Below are 16,282 nucleotides of genomic sequence, written 5' to 3'. Positions count from 1 at the left end.
GATTTGTTTGCTTCTTCCTATACAAAAAGAGTGGCCCTGGATTTTGCAGAGTATTCTTGGAGGTCCACTATTACTGTGTAGCTGCATAGTATTTAAGATGCACCCCAACTTAGCCTAACAATTTTTCAAAAATAAGTGGGCAAAACCAATGTTTTTCAAAAAATAATAAAAAGAAAACCCCAAAATAAATAAAGAAAAAGAGACTGACATTTAAGATCCCCATCTGAAGTTACAAATCCCTCCAGGGTCATTCCAGCACTAGGAGAAGTGAGCAAGACAGGGCTCTTCTGAGTAAAAGCAGCTAAATTAGCCCACGGTGTTATTTTCAGGAGTTAGCCAACCAGAACAAATACAAATGGTTAAATATAATCTAAAAAGACTGCACTGGGCAAACAAATCCTGGTCTAGGGAGTCCACAGGAAATCTGAAACCTAAATGTTTAAGAGCTTCAGCATTAGGGTGTCGACCACTGAATTTTTGAGCAATATATTTTGATCAACTCTTCTTTTTCCCCCCTATTTCATAGGCCCATCAGACAATTCAGGTTGGAAGGGACCACATGAGTCTATCCTGTCCACCAGACCAGCTGACTCAGGGCTTTGTCCAGTTCAGTCTTGAAAACCTCCAAGGATGGAGACTGCACAAGCTCCCTGGGCCCCTGCTGCACTGCTGGACCACCCTCATGCGGAAAGTCCCCCCTCATATCAGTCTGAGCCTCTCTTGTTTCAGCTTACCACCACTACCTCTCGCCCTCCTACCATGCACCAGCGTGCAGAGCCTGGCTGCATCTTCTCCTTAACCTCCTTGCAGGCACTGGCAGGTTGCTGGTAGGTGCCCTCAAAAGCTGTCTCCTCCTGAGGCTGAGCAAGCCCCCTTCCCTCAGCCTCTCCTCACAGGGATACAGCCTCAACCATCTTGCCGGCCCTTTGCTGAACTCACTCAACTTTAAGGATGTCTTTCCTCTATCAGAGGTTCAAACTTGATGCAGTATCTAGATGTGGTCTAGCAAGTCCTGAGAAGGAGGTAATCACTTCCCTCAAGTTCCTGGTTTTGTTCCTGTTGACAAAGCCCAGGATGTGTCAGCTTTCATTACTGCTGGGGTATGCTGCTCACTCACATTCAGTGAGCTGTTCGCTAGACCCCAGGCACTTTTCCACAGAGCTGGCCCCAGCCAGCCGATCCCAGGGGAACCCCAGGGGTTCCTCCTTCCCCAGGGCAAGACTTTGCATTCGTCCCTACTGAATTTCATGAGGTCCCTGGCAGACCCCTCCTCCAGCCTGGCTAGTTCTCTGAAGAGCAGCCCAGCCCTCGGATGTGTTGATTGGTGTCTCTCCCCCAGGTTGGTGACACCTGCAAACTTGATGAGAGTGCACCCCACCACCTCTCCAGGCCACAGACAGGGATGTCAAACAGGCCAGGTCCTGGGATAGACCCCTGGTACTCCACATGCAGAGTGAGACCCATCACCCACAACCCTCTGAGACCCACCACCCAACCAGGTTTGTATCCACCTAGTCATCCACCCATCCAGGCCTTAACATCCTAATTTGGACATTTGTTAGCTTCCTCCTTTTTAAAAGCTTTTTCTCTCATACTGATGTAACAAAGAAAGAAATCCCAGTGTACGAACCTGTTCAATAGGCAGAATAAGCAACCCAATCACTGGAAAAGACCATTTCTCCCAGCAAAGAGTGGAGGAGTAAGAAAACCACAGGAATGTCCTACATTTGACTTTAGAGACAACCTTTTCATTCAGTTTGCAACACTGCCTTATACCATAAATACCTGAGCAATTTAAGGAGTTATTACATAGTGTAACAGATGTTTAAATACTTTCCAGATCTAACTAGCAAGTAAAAGCCACACCATGTTGCTGTCACCCGCTTCAGTGCAAAGAGGTGACCCCCCCCCCATTTTTCTTTCACAGCATTAACTTTTTTCTTCATTAGTGCCTCTCCTCTGAGTCCCCAGTGCCTTTGCCTTTCTGTCTCCCTGTGTTAAGGCCCCATCTCCCCACAGTCCCTGGGGTCCCTATTTCAGGTTCCCCTCTCCCTTTTCCTTCCACTCCTGAAGGACACAAGCAGCCAAAGCCAAACAGGCCAAAACAGACTTTTTCCATGGCCAGGTGAGCCCCTCCTGACTCTTGCCTGTCTCCTGCTGGGGCTCTGCTGCAGGTTGCCTCCAACACTTCATGAGGAACATTTTCCATTACATTTTTCATTTCCAACTCTCAACCTTTCTATCATATGATTTCAGGTTAAAACAGCAGGATTTTTGTACAGCTTATCTAGTTCAAGATGATCTTTCTGTCAGCTGCTGGAAAAAGATTAGTAGACATTAAAGCCAAAAGCCAAAACCCAGCTGTGATTCGTCTTCAACCTCACCCTAGAAACTTAACCTCATCCCAAACACTGGACTTTTTCCTAACTGAAACCAAGGGCTTGTACACATGAACCATCATTTGTAACATTAACACCACAACACACTTTCAAACGATCATAACCGGATTTTCCTCAGCTGTGCATGTTTTTTAGTGATTAACATAGTACAACAGCTAAAATAGAAAATACCATGTAGTTTCAGCTACTGAACCTGTATTTAACAGTTGCTCACTGCCCCGCAGGACTGCCAACGCTGCTTTTGCTACATGTAGGTAAAAGAAGAGTGTGAGAAGAGTTATGCTGGCTTAGACCACTGGTGCACCCAGACAAGGGCTCTAACCACAGCCAACAGGGAAAAGAAGGAGGACATAAACACTTACAGGTATATTCCCTCTGGCCATCTCTGGCCTTAAAGATAATGTCTTTGTATTTCATAAAAAAACATACAAAAAAGAAAAACACCTCACTGGTGTTTCCTATTGCATTCCTAAAAAGAGGGAGAAAGCTTCTGACAAAAGGAGACCTTCCCCGAACTGATGGTTTTCTGTGCTCCTGCCAGCACAGCTCTTCCAGGAGATCCAGAGCAAGCTCTTGCCCTAAACCTAATGCATAACAGTTCTACAATGACACATGATTTGTATGTATTACACTGGATTAGCAAAGAGATAAATGTTATTTCTGCCATTTCAAAGCTATTCCCACATTTAGACTTTATATACCATTTCACAGAAGGATATGTACTACTCTTTTGTTACCTATCATGTCTATACCCTGTACTAGTTTCTTTCATATTTTCTATCTGCCTTGTGTCAGAGCTGTGGTTCCTGGCCTGTAGCCCACTAAGTCACAGCAACTGATCCACGGGAAAAGGTGCACAGCTCTGCATTGCCTTTGCAATGTTCGGTGAAGTTTAATGGGGAGGACTCGTTATTCCTCCCACAGCCCACTCCTTGCAACTTCATAGCTGCCTGTGGAAAGGCAAAAAAGCTTGGGAGTCACTGTCTGCTTTCTGCTCTAAAGAATAATGGCTTTATAATGGAATTTTCCAATGAGAAAATTAATCTGGCCATATAACCAAGTAGGATAACCAAGAAATTCACAAAAGTATGTCTCTGCAGCGAAGTACCCAGATTCCAGAATTCTGCAAATCCCAGACACTAACTGGCTTGATCTTCTAATTTACACTGACACCACATTACAATGACCTGCCTACATCTGACATTAAGCATAATTTAATGCTTGTTAATCAACAGTGAGGGCAAGTGTAAGCCCTGCGTTCCTTATCTAATGTTTTGCTCTCCTCTGCTGAGAGAGTTAGAGGATTTGCCTTGTTCTGTCTATCATCTTCTTTGGTAAACACCAATCACTGGAGTAAATCTGATAAGTAGGCTGACTTCTGACCTCTTTGTTCATATTTGTGTCATACATAAATATGTTGCTGGCAATGGTTTCTAGTGGTAAACTTCCTGGGGTTTTTTAACCCATTAAACAGAAATGCATTATAGAATAGAACATAAGGGAATTTTGAAGTATTATAAATATAGGATTAGGAAACTTGCCAGCAATATCTATTGCTGACAGCTGACTTTATTAAAGTTCATCAGCATTAATTGCCTCATTGTTGAATGACTTTTGCATGTAATTATCACCAGTCTAAACACAGATTGCCTCAGGTACAGTATCTAATGTGATCATGTGTTCTGAATCCTATTAAAATAGCCAAGATGTAGCAGAGATTATTCTCTAACTAACAGTAAGGAAGTGCAAGAAGGAACAGAAACAGGGGGAAATTATTTTGCTCAGCCTAAACAGTGTTACTTTCTCTGTCTCGTTCCAACATTTCCAGTAATGCTTTGGTGCCATAGATGCTGAAGCAAGACTTAGAGATGCCAATTCTATACCAGTGTCATTTATCTCAAGGACAAGTGAAAATTCCTGTGCCCCACTAGAAAGAAAATGCCTCAGGCACGATTGCTAAAATGGGCTTTAAACGTCATGCTATATTTTAATAGACAGAAAGATGGATACATCAATGTCTAAAATAATAATTCTTAGATTATATTTATCAGAACAAGGCAAGGCTGGAATTGTAATTTGAAGAAGTCTGAGCTCCAGTATTGTGAGCTAATACCCAAGGAGAGAGGACACACAGCCCCTTCTTTGAACTTCTATGCTGTTTTAAGATGTTTTCAAGATCTAAAGGCTCAGCATCAAAGACAAAATTTCATACTTTTTTTACACCAACCTGAAATCTTCAAACCATATTACTATCCCATTCCCAAACCCTACTTTCTCAATAAAAAATAAATAAATCAATTACTATTCCCTTTCCTCAATGTACCAGCTCTTTTGAGACTTAACAGAATACACTCTACTCTTCTGAATCATTACATGCAATAGACACATGAAGGGTTTTTAAAAAAAAATTAAATAAGCTTTTGCAATTTTGCTTGTAGATTTATTTAAAGCCTTCAAAAGGATCATCTTAAAAGCCTCAATATCATCTTAGGAATTAGTTGCTTGTCATAGCAAATTTTGGCAATGTTAAATACCCACCATTCTCATGTATATGCCTCCTTATATGCATACCTACCTATCACCTGCCAGGCCTCTGGAGTGACTTTTTGGAGAAATTCATATTCAAGATTGTGTTTCAGCCACAGGTTTAACAGCAAAAGACTTCAAAACTGTGTTAGGCAGTATTTAAAAATGCAGCATAAAAAGCTACATTGAATAAGGACTTTCAGCAGTGAAAAAGGATTTGACTATGGAACACAGACAGCTTCAGAAATTTTACAATATTTTTAAACACTACTAAGCTGTTCTTGATGTTGTGTGTTGTGTGTTGTCAAGTAGCTACAGACATAAATACTTGAATAAAGACAAGACTTGTCACATATTACCTTCCCTTACCCCTCCTCACATTGCTTTTTCTCTCAAGTTTATTAGCATTAATAACTGGAAGCACTGATGTAGCCTTTTAGGGTATTAGACCAAACCTGTAAATTAATGCATTGGTTCATCACAATTCATTAATCAAGCCTGTGCTGGATTTAACAGACAGCAGATTATTAAAGACACCAAATTACACACACGAAAAAACCCAGCTCCCAGAGGGTCAGATGTAATGTGAATGGTTTTGCATAAAACCATAAACCTGCTATTAAATTAAAAACAGGCAAAAATTATGTCCGCTGCTTATCTAAAGTAATTTTTTTTAAAAGGGATGTTACGCTAATTTACTTCTTAACTGGTCCTGGTTACACAGCAAAGGACTAAAGGTTAACTGCAATGGCTCCTCTGATGCTTGGTTAAGCAACTTACACTAACATATCCTGACTGAGGTGAAGAAATTAATGAAATTACTACTGTAATTCATTACTAATGGAAAATTGTCAATGCTTTCAGACAGCAGTTCACACAAATTTTCTGCAGACATGAAGACCTAGTACAGTGACTCATGCTCTTAGACTTGCTACTCTTATTTCAAGTCTTAGCACCATTCATCACAGCCGAACTTTATGCCATGCCATCCAGCAAAGTTTAACAACCTTTGATCTCAATAGCTGAGGTCTTTCTACTTCTGTGACACGGGTTTATGAAGGAAGAAAAAATAACATGTAATTTTCAGCATCAGTCTAAGGAATGCTAAAACAAAGAGAGGAAAGAGGCAGAATCACTGCAACCAGCATCCAAAGTATAGCAAACATAGGAAAGATTGTAATTTGCCAACTAATGATGCCAAAAAAAACCAGTGTAAATGAGTCTAAAATTTATATATCAATTATCAATTTAAAGGACAACATTTATAACAAATAGTGAACATTAACAGTTAGTGAACTGTTAGCTGAACAAGACTGGTCTGTTGTGCTGCATAGTCCTGGTTTCCCTTTATATTCTTCACTAAACCACAAAACAGAATATCAAACTAAGATAGGATAGTAAAGCTGTCCATCCCCAAAGAGAGATTTATCTGTGACTACTGTAATAGTTGGTATCTACAGATAGCAGGAATATGTTATATTCAGTGACTTTGACATAAATAAAGTATTTAATATTACCTGGCTGCATATAACATGAAACTCCTAATAGGAGTGTTATTTTATGTTAATTTATAGGACAATGTTAATTTATAGGACAACATTGGTTTATGATTGTGGGGTTATACTGGGAGGAAGCTAATAAAGATAATGTTTATGATCTTCCCATTGATAATGTTTTTTGTTTGCAAGCAAGAAAGATACTGTTTCTGATGGTCATAAACACCCAAGAGATGAGAACTGTGCAGCATGGTTCAGGGTTAAATTATGCAAACAAAATTTAAAGTTTAAATATCAGGACAGCTTTCCCCCTTGGGGAAGAGCAGAATTAAGAGGCAGGGAAATCCCTACCCATATAGGAACTCAACAAAGCATGCCCAAAGCTCCTTTGACTCTGTTCTGTGCATTCCACCATGTGAAATGGAAAGAAGATCTGACACAATGACAGTAACACCAGCATAGAGAGAGCTTTTAATGGAAGAAGACAGCAGATTTGCTACTGTGCTCCCTACCTGTTGGGAGTGGGCCTCTGTGCATGACGTTCAGCAAGCATGGCCAGAAAGTCCCTGTACATCACCTGGTTTAAGTGATACATGGTGTCCTCAGAAGCCAGTGCAAATAAAAGCCAAAAATATGTTGACCAGGGAAGAGCCTCTCTGCAGATGTTGCCCATTCCTTATACTCGGCCCACAAGCATCCCATCAGCTGCTTTCAGGGAACGAGTGCTGAGGCAGACAGGATCCCCGTGCACCCCGGATGGTATTTCTCAGGCTAAGCTTTTGCCAAGTTCAAAAATTAGCATTTCTCATAACTCAGTGAAGGGTATTACAAGAACTCTCACTCAAACTCCAGCTAGCCCTGGTGTCACAACACACACCGAGAGCAAAGCGGTGTGCGAGAAGGTGTCTGTCTGCTTCACTTTGCAGTTGTTACTCCCACAGATTAGTACAGTGGCAGAGCTCAAAAATTAGGTAATGCAACCTAGAAGTCAAAGGAATGATAAGGTCTTCATGGACAAAGGATGCTCAGAATGTATTCAGTGTAAAAGCCTCCAGTTATGTTATTTAATACGTAAAAATGACTTACGCTTCTAAGGTAATTCTCACTGAAAACAGATGAATACTGCCTTTGCATACACATCTATACTGACAGACTATAAAGTACTGTATCAAGTACAGTCCTTTTGCCAGTAACCCAGGCCAAATCTTTACTTCAGACATTGGACTCCTAACATCTTACAATGCAAATTAGTAACTCTTCTATCCAGTTTTTAAAGCATTATTTGTAAACCCCACTTTAGCGTTCAGTGGGATGGTATACACAGTCCCATTCTTTATGCCAAGTGTCCCCAAATCCTTGGGGGGTTAGGGAAAAACTTAGCACACATATGTAACACTGCTGCAATAGCTGTACTTCTTTATATTACAAGCAGGTGAAAACAAGGACTAGTTTAACAGCATCAACAAAGTACACCTTCCTAGCACTACAAAAATTAAAAAAATTTAATGTTGAATGTATTCCTTAATTATATAAAACTCTGCAAAGAATAACATGGTTTAAATTTATTATGCAAATGCTCTTAATTTATGACAGATTGCTACTTCAAATACAAGTATTAAATCTCTATTAGATTCGTTGAGGTAATGCACTAATATGCATCACTGAGGTCTTAAATTTCTAAGCAGCAATAGTGTTTGTTAGATGCAATAAGGATTACCTTAATTAAAACACTATCCTCAGCATCTCAAAAGATTTAATCCAAATCTTTATATAGGGCACATTCATTATCTATCTCCAGTTAATAAAAATATGACCTACTTTGGTTACATTTCAGAATTTAACGTTGATTACCATTTTGTTAATAGAAATAAGATACTAAAGACTTTAAAGACAAGCCAAAAGCAATTTTGCCAGCCTAATTAAAATACTATTTAATGGCCTCAGAAGGAGCTTTATATTTATTCATAACTGTAGAGGTAGACTTTTTAGAAATGTTTTTAAAATAGCGAATTAAACAACAGACTCCTAAAAATATACCTAAGGATAACAAGTGAGATTTATAACCAATGAGCTTAACACAGAGCCTGAAGAGATTCAGAGAAGAATTCCTAAACCCCACAGGGACACTTTTGAACACGCGAGCTGTTCTGATAAGCTCAACAACACTCCTCACTTCTGTAGGAGGAGGCCCATACCATGTGTCTTTGCAGAAGCAAGGCTTAAATTAATCATAACACTCCAAATGTAGCGTCAAGTTACTGCTAAGTAGTAGTTTCCAAGGAGACATGATGCTTATCAAAACACTCTGATGCGCTGCAGCCTGCCAGATCTAAGACAGTATCTGAATGGGTTAGTGCACTTCTTAGCAAAATGCAGCTTATTCTGGATTAAATCAGGGACACAGCAGGCTTCTGGAGAAGGCAAAGTTTTGGGAGAGCAGAGGGAGATAAGTCCTCACCATAAAGCTGGTCTTGTACCTACTACTGCCATATTAAACAGGATAAAGAGAGTCCAGAAGGACCACAGCCAGCCAAAGTATGTGGTCAGAGACCCCACGGGGCCACCACTTCCCCAGAGCTATCCACTCACCTCCTTGGATTTCTCAAACCCATGCATGAAGTTGTCTTTTCACAGCATTGCTCAGCAAAATGTAGCCTCCTTGTATATATCCTCTTCTCCATACAGAAAGGTTGGACAAAAACATGCATGTTACAGAGACAAGGTGTCAGGATCAGTCCTTCAATCCCCCACACAGGTGCCACTTACAATATCCTAAAACCACATATTTATTTCTGAAGGTAAGAATGTCAGGTGATGGCTGAACCCAAAGCCTTGTCCATTTATCACCAACAAAAACTCTAGCACATAGAGTTTCTCTTACTAAAATTAATACAGATTGGACACCTCTAGTTATTGGTGGGCTTAGTTTGTTGAAAAGCTTTGAGGTACTGAAGAATCTTACCAATTTTAAGAGACACAACATTTATGGCTTTCTACTTAAAGTGATTATCAATTCCTACATTGTAAACATGAAAGTATTATGGGCGAACAATGCCATAAAATCTCTCACCAGGGTTCTCACTGCAAGTGGGAATTCCCCGTTTAATTAAAGTCAGTACATACTGTTTTCTCTTGATCTCCATCACGTAGCAGTCACCTGCTCCCACAAGACACCCAAGCAGCCAGTGGCTACACCCAAGGATTACAAAGGTTGGGAGACCAAAGCGACATTGTTCAGAGAGGAGGCCACGGGAAGATGTAAGGACACGTGCAGAGCTGGGCAGCACTGGGGAAGCTCCCTGTGCAGGAGTTGTCTCTGGCTGGCAACACAAGCAGCAGGACCTGTGAAGAGCAGTGACCCTCATCCCCTGCTTGTCCCCCCAGGGCGGGGCGGGGAGCCGGAGGGGCAGCCCGCCACTGAGCCCCCGGGCACCCTGCAGCCACGGGGCCCGGCTGCCTCACTGGCAGCGGGTCAGCAAGCAGGACTGCTGCCTGCAGGCGGGTGGGAGGCAAGTGTGACCCCCGCAGCCCCTAGGCTCAGGGCAGCCAGGGGCCCCAGCACCCACACCAAGCCTCGCTGCAGCTGGCGGTCTCCATCCACACATTCTGCTTTCACATGTCTGGCGCACTCTGCTCTGTTCCCTCATACCGGTTTTAGCACCAGTTTCTCGTCCAATGTCTTTTTCCTTCCCCCTCGTTCAGTATCTCCACTTTATTTCTTCTCTACTTTGCTGGCCCTGTATCGCTAAAAAGTGATAGAAAAGCTCCTTCCCAACTCCCAAATACACTTTCAGAAAAAACAAAGGTAACGATGCATTTTCCCCTCCTTCTTTGCCACACTCAGTCCAACAGCAGTAGCTGTTGCAGAGAGCGCCCTTTCAGCTGCGGTGTGCCCATGGGTAGGAGCATCCTGCCCCATCCCGTCCCCCCTCAGTCCCAGCCCTACAGCCTCCCGGTGCATCCACTGCCACACGCACCCATGGGGCTGTCTTCCACAACCCCCAACAGCTGATCGCCAAACACAAGGAGTTAATTTTATGAGAGAAGGAATTTTTTAAGCCTAAAAAAACTGATGACATTAGAAAGCTCATTGTAAATTTTACATAAAGAGGTCTTGTCTCTTTATCATGAACATAAATGTCAGCCACTGAAAGACTGTTGTCACAAATGCCTCCCATGAGTGCCAGATCTGTCTGTAACATGGCATATAAGATGCTTGTTCTTCTAGTAATCTGCACTTTTCAGCAATTATTAATTCCTTAAACATTTAAAATAGACCTTTTCATTTGTGCTTTCACCTCTTGAGGTCACTGCAGCAATCTCAGCCCATGTGGCTCATAGCTCCCCTTTTAGCATTCATTTTCAAAGACATATAAAACACCCAGACAAACCAAGAGTCAAAAGCAGGCTCCTGAGGCTAAGATATGTTTTTTCCCCAAAACTCTTCCATATGTTAATATAACTCCCTTTTACCAGGTTTCATGCATGAGACAAGGGACTCTAAAATATTCCTTATCTCAGGGAAAGCACAATAGTCGGGATTTTTCCCCTTTCAACTCTCAGCTACTCCTCTCCATGAGAGCATAGGCTGGAAAGACGATAAGGAGAGTATTCTAGCAGATCTATGCCTCTCTCTTCCTCTATTATTAAGAAAGCGAAAAAATAAAAAACCCATTACCTCCAAAATGGAGGCAGGCTTTTTGTGAGATAAGCCACTCCTCCACATCATGTATTCCACCGAAGGGATTCATATTGGGCTCAGTATCTTCTAATGGTTTCATCAGTTAATATTAAATTGGCTTCAGATAGGAAAAAAAGAATTTTCCTTGCACTGCACTAAATAATTTACCTTTATATAGACTGCATAAACTACATTTCTGAAGAGGAACAAACAATTATTGTTCCATTTATATAAGTGACAGTGGATGGATTCTCACAGATTGACAGTTTGCATCCCACACTGTCGGTATTTTGCTGTGTAGTTGACTTTCACTGTTTGGTCATTTTCTTACACTTTACAAATGGAAAGACATTTCACAGTAAAACCACAAAAGGTTGGTATTTTATAGCACAGAGCTCTGGAATTAAGGTCTTCCCATCCTCACGACAGCAAGATGGTCCCTAGTGTCATGGGTAAAAACAACCTGTGTAACAACTTGGATGGTTAACGGGATAATGTGGCATATAATGTATGTGGGGTGACAGTCAGGTGTCCCCAGTGGCACTGTCAGTATCAGTCCTCATGCAGCCTAGAACCAGCTCTGATGCCCACGTAACCCCTCGTACCTGCCATGAGGTTGGGCAGGGACAGCTGCTGCAGGGAGCAGCCTCTGCCCCTTTGCCTGGACAGAAGCACATCGCTTTCCCACCTCTTCCAGCCCCAGCTGCCAGAGCTGCTTTCTGCGTTCTGGGGCCAGCCAGACTGAAATCACACCTGTCTGGTGCTCCTTCAGACGGCGGCTATGCTTACACAAACCATAAGAGAAAGCGAGGAAGACCACTGCTTTCAGCACAAACCCATTCCTTTAGCAAGCAAACCTTTGCTCTCCTCTTCAGGTCAGTCTTGCCAAATGGAGCAACTGAAGCAACACCTGGTCCACCCTGACCACGAGCATTCCCCATGGGAAACTGTGGCTTTACCACTGGCACCTACTGTTTCCCGTTGAAATGACACTTCATCACTGAAAACGTTAGGATGCTGCCATTATAAACCAATCACTGCACAAGCCCTTTTAATTGCTCTCCTCTCTACATCCAGTACAAAATGGGTTGTGAAACAAAATGGACCAAACAAAGAGCAGTCTGCTAACCACCGTACATTTCTAATTTTTACCACACTGTGCAGTAGTTTTCCATAACTGCCAAAGCTTCCTATTTCTGCAGAGCCTCAGTTTTGTTAGTCGGTAGAAAGTCCACCCTTTTTACTTTGTATCCAAAGAGAAATTACTACCTTTTTGAACAACTCACATCATGTTTGACCTTGAGTGATAACCTGAGGTTCACTGCAGGTTATTTGTTCACATACTAGTTCTTGTTCAAAGGTTTTGACATGTTCCAGCATTCCCTCTGGCTTTAATGGGAAAAAACCAAACCAAACCAAACCAAAACTACCCCTTATCTGCACAGACAGTAGTCTCTCAAATACATCCATGTACAACCTAAAAGCTGTCACTTCAGATTGCCACAAACTATGTTTGGCATGAAAGTAACCTTTTCCCAGGCCTCTGTGACCTCTCCTGCTTGCTGCTGGCCACTACAAAAATAAGTCAGTTATACCAAAAAAAAAAGTCTTCTGTTCAGGATAAAGAACCAGAATCCTTTAGAAATACTTTGATATTTCCATGTTTTGGGGTTTTAGGGTTTGCTTGTGTTTGTTTTTTAAATTTATGCATGAGACCTACAGATCTGTTAAAAGTTGTTACCCCTTCATGGTATGCTTCCAGAAGTGCATCCCTTTTCTTTCTGCTGTTGGAAAATGGCATAAATAGAATCTCTTGCTGCTGGCTCAGGGGAAAAAAAAAAAAAAAAAAAAAAATCCTTATTTCTATCCAGAAAAATCTTAGACCCCCTTGCTGCTACTCCTGAGAGTCCCTGCAAAATACTGAGTAACAGGAGTTATATACACTCACATCTTTCTTTGTGGTAGTTTATTCCACGGCAACTGAAATTTTGTAATGCTTGTTGCTCTGCTTTTAATGGTTTGCTGTTAATAAGAAATTTTCAGTGAGCTATAACCCATTCCTACTTCAGATCCATAGGAAACCTAACAGCTAAAATTTCTCTTAGGACTTTCAATCTCACATTCTACCTAAAGGCAGGAAAACTTTTTATTTTGCTGCTAAACCATTATCCACAACTCATTTGCTTCAACTTAGCAACGAATTTATAGAAAAAATCCATAAACTACATGAGCAAGAATCAATTATTTCCCTTTTTTACATAGCTATTACTAATAACTATGCAACAAATCCCAGGGATTAGTTTTTCATTGTCCCAGCTACCAAGAACATTCGAAGTATCCAGCTTTCAAAACCAGTGCTCCCCAGTACTGAACAGCTTCACCTTCTACAATCACCCTCTCCCTTTGGAACTGATTACATAGTTTCAATGTAGTTACCTTTTCCAACAGATTTGATCAGTTAAGTGAGTATTTCTGAGCCAGCACCAGAGCTCCTGTGGGCATTACAAACACTGTTACACATGGATTAGCCCAGCTTCCATGGCCCTTTAAAAGCTGAGACTTTAAAAATGGTCAGCATGCTGCCTGTACTGCCAAGCTTTGCCTTTGCCTTTATCTGTCCCCAGCCTCCCCCCACAAAGGTGGGGAGACTGCTGCGGAGATACCTGTTCTCCTTTGCTGAGCGCTAACGTAAGCTTCTGCCAGGAGCTTGGAGAGATGGCATCTCTGGACTGGTTTGGGGACATGTCTTTATTCCCGTTCTGCTTGATGACCATCCTTCTTATAATTTTTTTTCACAGCACCAATATGTAAATGACCAGCTTCTCCTGAGGTTTTATCACTGTTCCTTTATTTGTTTTAAAAAGCATTTCCCTGATTCTTCAAAATCAGTCTGAAGGAAACCTGTAGCATCTTTTAATAATTAGTATTGTAGGAAGTAAATAACAGAATTCATAGCAAGCAGCTTCCAGCTCCCTTTCTGCAGCTGCCCTTAAACAAAAGAAAGAAATCTGGTGCATGGCTGGCAGGAAAGACATGTGCTCTGTGCCAAGCTCCAGGCGCTCTCCAGGTACCATACAGCCCAGAAACTCCGAGTGACACCCTCACACCCAGCTGGAGTTTCTAGCATTTGGCTCCTTGTCAATGCAGAGGTAACCTTGAAGTCCTCCTTTGTCATACCAGTATCTCAGAAACACAATTTTCTGGAAACTCCTGTAGCCATTCCTGTGGAGTATTTTCTTTCCCTCCCATTTTTGCCCTTACTAGATGTGCCTTGTCTAACCCATACTTAAACGGTGGCTCCTAACCCCATAGCAAATACTTGACTCAGAATAGGTTTGCAGCACTTAAATCTTGTAATGCCACTGCCCACCATTAACATCCAGAACAACCTTTGTAATTGATGAAGAACGGAAATACATCAGCCTCCCAAGACATTATGCACTATTTGAGCAAGGACCATCTAACATCTCCACGCCAGGTCTCTATAATATCAGTGCAGAAAAAGTCTCATAAAAATTAAACACTTACCTGTGTTGTCTGATTCCAGACATAAGCGGACTTTTTTTTTCCAAAAGTGATTTGTCAACCCTCTTAGTCCTTGCTTTCCAGAATGCCCACATGGTGCAGATAATCTGCTCCTGGGAGCTGCTGGTCACCTCTTCCACCAATCTTCCCAACCACCCAGAGGCACGACAGCCTGGTTTCCCAGTCTTATGAGACTTTTGGAGGTTACTACCTCAACAAAGCCTCTGTCATCCCTGGGTCACTTGAGGAAAATTTCTAAGAATTGCTCTAATTCCTTTGCAGACTGCCTACAGCTCTTGAGTGAGGTTAGTCATCTCTATACCCGTAAAAAACTTCCATCACTTGTTCTCAGTGCTACACGCTATTTCTGCTAAAAAGAGAAAATTACAATGAAGCTGCGTATTTATTTCAGGCATTTCTACTTGAAGCTTGGATACAGTAGCAATTCTTTGCTCATATTCCCAAACCTCTTTCCAGAGAGTAATCAATCCAAAAAAACCCTTTCTTTTGGCTTCTCTGAGAGCCACATCACCAGTGTTTTTATTGCCGTCTGTTCCTTTCTAACACCTCCACTTCTACCAAATAAAAATCAGCCTCTGGCATAGCTCTATCCATACAGCTCAGCTTCTGTTCAGCATCTCACGTGGACAGTGTTCTCACAAGTAACTCAGTTATTTTACTTTTAAAAAGAACTGCTTTTTATATTATCTTGACTGACAGGTACTCATAGCATCAACTCCCATAAAAATATACCCTGCCTCTGTATAATACTACAGATTAGTGATCGATCAGAGACCAACAAAATCATTTTGCACTGATTTTTTCCTAAGTGCATCCCAAGAACAGTAAAGGTACATTGATTTTAGCACCTTCAGTCTTAAAATCGTGGCACTGATTTTGCTCTGCAGCGTTCTCTCTGACTAGCACAAGCGTAAACTTCAGGTTATTAGCCCCTGTGGCACTAACATAAAAGGAGTACCAGGCTGCTCTCCTGATGTAAAGCTCAGATCAAGCAGCAGTCAACCATTTGTTTTCTGCATAGGTGAAATTAGCTCTCTCAATTCTCTACATAAAGTTTAAGAAATATCCAGCTAATTGCTTCAGTGGAGCAGTTAGATGTTGCCAAAAGTGGTCCCATAAAGGCCTAGAGAGTACCCCACCTCCAACCAGCAGGTATCGAGTTCTAGTGTAACACAGTGAGTTGGCCTGTTAAGTTCAGCTCAAGAAAACTGGGATCATTTGACAATTTCCCATAGAAATCAGTCTTCATTTCTTATTTGCAGGAGTGTAAAAGGTAACAATAGGAAAAGAAGCACAAAGTGGAGTTATTGTTCTCATGCAGAGATCTTTTGTAACAAGTTTCACCCTAAAATGACTCTTTGCATTCAAGTTATAATAGGTGACAATGCATACATATAATGAATCATATTTATAATGGGAAATACTAATAGAATATTGACCCCAATTCCATGATCAGCTATGTTCTAATGCAGGATGCAAACAGGTTACTTGTATTACATTAAGAAACACAAAGAAAATCAAAAGCATAACGGTTGTTACCTTATTAGCATAAAATTAAAGCACCTGAATGCATAATTAACTGAAAATATTAAGGGATTCACTTTTAGAGTCCAAAGAATTCCTTAAATTAATGT

Source organism: Strix aluco, chromosome 8 (assembly GCF_031877795.1).
Source record: "Strix aluco isolate bStrAlu1 chromosome 8, bStrAlu1.hap1, whole genome shotgun sequence".
Classification (NCBI taxonomy): Eukaryota; Metazoa; Chordata; class Aves; order Strigiformes; family Strigidae; genus Strix; species Strix aluco.
Note: the sequence above shows the minus strand (reverse complement) of the source record.